This window comes from Tympanuchus pallidicinctus, unplaced genomic scaffold (assembly GCF_026119805.1).
Source record: "Tympanuchus pallidicinctus isolate F22 unplaced genomic scaffold, pur_lepc_1.0 scaffold20, whole genome shotgun sequence".
NCBI classification, from domain to species: Eukaryota; Metazoa; Chordata; class Aves; order Galliformes; family Phasianidae; genus Tympanuchus; species Tympanuchus pallidicinctus.
In genome coordinates, this window is record NW_026294722.1 from 14,010,157 (window position 1) to 14,016,156 (window position 6,000).

Genomic DNA, 6,000 nt, shown 5'->3' on the forward strand with positions numbered 1-6,000 from the left:
TTTTGTTGTTCCCTGTTTTTCATGTTTTTGCAAAAACATGTAAAACATGCATTTTATTATTTATATATATTCAGTTTATTACAGGTTTTATATGCAGTCCGTGGCAATTCCTGTTACTCTATGCAGCCCAGGTAATCCAAAGTGTTGGACAACCATGCTCTGGGTTAATAAAGGACAATGAGAAAACCCTGATCTTAGAATGATCAAATATTGTTGTAAACTATGGAAACTGTACATGCTTTTTTTTCTTTTACATATACTGTTAAAAAAAAAAAAAGTTTACAGAGTGTATCTAATTACTGGCCAAAGGGAATAGAACCTTGTATGTACCACATTGGAACTCATCTAAAACACGAAAAGAACTTCCCAGAGGATAAACTAGTGGAAAAAAAAAATAAAAAAAATTACCTTTTGCAAAGGGAAAAAAGCATGAAAAGTCTCTGTCCTACATATAGTAAATGTGCTGCCCACCTATGTCACAGTTTTTGCACATAAGGTAACCTCTGTTACCTTTGTATTCTGAACTACAGTCAAAGTCTCAACGGGTTGTAGAGCAAACGAAAGTAATGACAGAGCCTTTATTTGAGAAATAGTTTAGTGACAGCTGTTACAAGAGAGTTTGAGCCACCAATTCTATGCCGCGTTGTCATTTTCTCAATTCCTTGAACACTGACAAAATAGTAAAGATGAAAAAGAAAAATATTAATCTAAACTAAAAAGATGTAGATGAAATGAATACTGCAGTAAAACATCTGTTTGTCTTTTAATGAATGTACACGACGGTCACATTAAAATCTTCTACACTGAAAAAGATGGCATGGCTAAAGACTGAATCCTTTATTGATGTGAACAATACCACTTTAATACATGGAAACACTTATGTGAGTAAAACTCTCAGCAAATGTTTTAGGAGAACTTTGTTTCTTTTAACTTCACATTTTCTCTTACATCTCTTAATTTACCTCCTTCAGCATTAGCAGCAGTACTAATATTGGTTGGTGTGCTGTAGTATCATTCACTCACAATTTTCATGTACTTCTATGGATAGCAGAGCAGTTCCTGAACTCATGTAGTCCCTACAGTGAATGCTCAGATCTTTCAGGAAGGCCTGGTTGTGGATGCCCCATCCCTGAAGGTGTCCAAGGCCAGGCTGGATGGGGCCCTGGGCAGCCTGGGCTGCTATGAAATGTGGAGGTTGGTGGCCCTGCCTGTAGGGGGGGGGGTTGGAGCTTTGTGATACTTGAGGCCCCTTCCAACCCTGGCCATTCTATGATTCCATGATTCTGTGACTCCGGGCCATGGTAGCATAAGCTGCTTTTAGGGACAACTGGGAGGCCATATTCTCTAAAGGCCAGCTGTCTCCTCAGTCCCATCCTTCTTCCCACAGAAACTGCATACCCAAACTGACTGCCAGCAGACATCATATATTCGCCATTGAAATAGAGGTTCAATGTGATGCCTGTTGAGCAGACAGCCAAGTGAGCTTTCTGACTGCCTCTCACCGCTCGTACCATGAAGCAGAGCTACACAAAGAAAACACTGCTGCCAACATCCAACAAAAAATACACCTGCAGTTTGGGGCATCACCACATCCACTCTTACAGATAACACTGCCCAATTCCTTTTCACCTTTTCCCAGCAGATTCTCTGAGTACTTTCACCCCAGTTTTTCCCTTGTTGAGGATTCTTACCCCACTAGCCTTGACAGAGAGTGGAAAAAAAGTGATGAAGCAAGCATACCTACAGTGTTTGGTAGAAATTCATGGTGCTTCCTCTCACTTCTCCCATTAGACTCTAGGGGTAAAAAGCAATGGTGGCTACAGTCAAAATCTCAACCAGTTGTAGAGCAAACGAAAGTAATGACAGAGCCTTTATTTGAGAAATAGGTGCCATAGGAAAAGATATCCAAGAGGAATTAACTCATCCCTCCTGGTAACAGAGAAAAGGATGAGCAGAGGAATGTGACCCTATCTCGTTTGTACCATCGGGCTGCAGCAGAGAATGGCAGGGGGAATGGGGACCTGTGCAGACTCAGATGGGACCTGAAATATCATGGAGACAGAGGGGTGGCTCTAAAGCCCCCGTGCTCGCTCTCTCCAGACACTCATGTACTCGTGAAGTTCACCCACTGGTTCAGGCTGAGACCTTGAAATTCCACTACAACAGTTAAATATGAAAACACTGGCAGTGTTCTTGAACAGAAAAATTAGAAAGATTTCTTTATTTAATTTCAGTACCGGAACTGTTCTTCTAGTTCAAAGGCATGATCCTTTGTCATTTGCTTGTGGCAGAACAGAACTCCTGGGAGAACCAACTCAATAGCAAGAAGCAGATCAGATGAGGGAGAATCAATGACAAGCACCACTGGTCCTGCAAATTCCATTTTGTTAAGAGAAAGGAAAATTGGCTGTGACAAAACAAAAACAACAAATTTTTCAAGGAAAAGAGAATTTGTGAAAATACAGATACAGATCTCTTTGATTGGAACTGGATGTCAGCATACTGTAAACAATTATGAGTCAAGTCATGCTGATTATCTCAAAATGTAAAAAAGGGAGGTTGAATGAATATATAATTATCCTCCATTGCTCAGTTCTAACAAGAAGTTAGAAGGGCTTTGAAAATATGGTGTGATTAAAGCCTACTTCCTGCCTCAGAATCCATACCAGTGCACCAGAAATGTCAGCACCATTTGTGAAAATACAAATACAGATCTCTTTGATTGGAATTGGATGTCAGCATACTGTAAACAATTATGAGACAAGTGCTTCTATTCTCTGATGTAATAAATACACACTCTGTTACACTGTTTGACAGAGGAGCCTGGGAAGATATTGAAGAAGTTGAAGTAGCTTTGGAGATGGAGTGCCTTAACTTCTTTTGTGTTACATTTACCAATTTTTTTCAGAGACTGTGGGTAGTATTTGTGAAAATTTTTCAAAATAAAATGAAGTCCGAAAATAAATCCAGAGGTATTATTTAGTGAAATACAAGTTTAAATTAACATCTCTATATCTTTCTCTGTCATCATTCCACTGGTATTTATTTGTAATATGGTACCCTTGTCTCCCTAATACGGGAGGGAGAGAAGATTCTTTTAATATACATATACCCGATGGCGAGATTAGGGGACGATGGGTGACATGTTAGCCCAACCAGGTTACTACAAATCCTAGTTGTTAAAGGATATGGGGAAGGGAAGGTGGGTGATAAAGACAGGAAATAAAAGCAAGGAGTCTTTGTAGAAAGCAAGAGAGAGATAGTCACCACTAGGTTTGGTTCATAGTTCAGACACTGATCTTCAGAAGTGATGGGTTGTCAAGGGTTGTTGTTTGGTTGATGATGACAGCAGTGGCAGCAGTACCAACTTCTATAAATAAGTCCAAAGTGATCAAGTCAGCTCTCTTTGGAGTGGCAGCTTCTGGCTTTGGGATCTCAGCAGAAACTCCTTTGTTCCCATCTTCCACACCTTGTCAGCAAAGAAGAGGGAGCTGGGAGGTGCTCACCTGCATCCTGTTTTTCACAGTATGTAATGGTATAATTCCCCAATCTCCCACATGAAGCTGGAGTTATTTGCTCACAGGCCAGATCTTCTGCTAGTAAAAGCTCCTGAGAACTCTCTTCTGAAGGCAGAGTTCCAAAGGAAATGCTTTCAAATGTCCACAAAGTTATGTTGATTGCCACACAGTGACACTCATCAGTCACCTCCTGGATAAGTCAGAGTCTTATCCCAAAAAATACCTCAAAAAGCAAGCCTGGAGCCAAGAAAAAAAAGAAGGGTTCAGACACTTGTGTATTGCCATACTTAACAAGAATACTCCTGCATAATTGTCAGTCCCTGATAGTATTCCTGTTTCATGTACTAACTAGATGACAGAACTCTTGCATAGAAATAGTAGTATTAAAGTGCAAAGTCAGACACATAAATATTTGCAAATGCTAGATTTAATATTTCCTAATGAAATGTTATTCGTGTGCTATTGAGGATCCATTATTGTACAGCCTTGAATCATATGGTCACTTGCTATTTTTTGTCAAGTCTTCATCTTAGATACGGAATGTAAGTCGCTTACTTAGTCAGCAACTTTTCAATATTTTACATTTTTCTGCTCTGTGAACAGCCCGATACATTATTTACCGCATAGTATTCAAACTGTGCTTTGAAAACAGAATAGTTAGAATCATAGAATCATAGAATCACCAAGGTTGGAAAAGACCTAAAAGCTCATCCAGTCCAACCGTTCGCCTATTACCAATAGCTCCCACTGAATCTTGTCCCTCAACACAACATCCAGTCTTTCCTTGAACACCCCCAGGCTTTGTGACTCCACCACCTCCCTGGGCAGTCCGTTCCAGTGCCTGACCACCCTTTTTGAAAAGTAATACTTCCTGATGTCCAGCCTGAATCTCCCCTGCCGTAGCTTGAAGCCATTCCCCCTGGTCCTACCACCAATGACACGAGAGAAGAGGCCGACCCCCAGCTCACTACAACCTCCCTTCAGGAAGTTATAGAGAGCAATGAGGTCTCCCCTGAGCCTTCTCTTCTCCAGGCTGAACATTCCCAGCTCCTTCAGCCTCTCCTGTGTTCCAGACCCCTCACCAGCTTTATTGCCCTCCTCTGAACGCGTTCCAGGGCCTCAATATCTTTCTTGCAGTGAGGGGCCCAAAACTGGACACAGTACTCGAGGTACGGCTGAATATAGGGGGACAATCACCTCTCTGCTCCTGCTTGCAACGCTGTTTCTGATGCAAGCCAGGATGCCATTGGCCTTCTTGGCCTCCTGGGCACACTGTCGGCTCATGTTCAGCTGAGCATCAATCAATACCCCCAGGTCCATTTCCTCTACGCAGTCCTCCAGCCACACCGCCCCAAGCCTGTAGCGTCGCCTGGGGTTGGACCCGGCATTTGGCCTTGTTGAAACTCATCCCATTGGCTTCAGCCCAGCTCTCCAGCCTGTCCAGATCCCTCTGTAGGGCCTCGCTACCCCCAGGCAGATCCACACTTCCAGCCAATTTGGTGTCATTTACTGAGGGTGCACTCGATGCCCTCATCCAGGTCATCAATAAAGATACTGAAGAGGACAGGCCCCAGCACCGACCCCTGGGGAACACCACTCACAACCGGTCGCCAACTGGATTTAACTCCATTCACCACCACTCTCTGAGCCCGGCCTTCCAGCCAGCTCCTCACCCAGCCGAGAGTGCACCCATCCAAGCCTCGGGCTGCCAGCTTCTGCAGGAGAAGGCTGTGGGAGACAGTGTCAAAGGCTTTGCTGAAGTCTAGGTAGACCACATCAACAGCCTTTCCCTCATCCACCAGATGGGTCACTAGATCATAGAAGGAGATCAGGTTGGTCAAGCAGGACCTGCCCTTCACGAACCCATGCTGGCTAGGCCTGATCCCCGGTCACCCCGCACATGCCACTTGATCTCCCTCAAGACAATCTGCTCCATAACCTTCCCTGGACTAAGGGAAAAATGCTTACCTGTTGAGGTACCTACTTTGTTCCCCATATCTGCCCATTTATAGCTTACTAATAGTGATAGATGCTATAAATATCTCTGTGTGAGATCTGAGAAGTGAAGAAAGAGGATGAATTTATCTTTAGGGAAGAAAAGAAAAAAGACATCATGCATGAAATAAGGTATCAGACCTGCTTTGTGTATTATCTTTTGAGACTGTGTCTTTCTAATGAAGGATCCTAGCAGAGACTGCAGCAATACAAGAAAGACTACTCAGAGTATCAGCTGTTTCATCTGCAGGAGATGGATTGGGTTCTTTCTCTGGGTCCATGGGCCTGGGATCTAGTGGGTTGTCTGACCCATCCCAGTGATTATTTAAGGTTGCACCAGAATGTTTTTAACTCAGCACACTTGACTCAGATGTCTCTCACTCAGAGCAGGGGAAAAATGGTGCAGAGTGAAAGCATGAAGGAAATGAAAGAGCAGCGACAGGTGTGCAATGGCTCCTTTTTGTATTTGTCCATATCATATTCATAC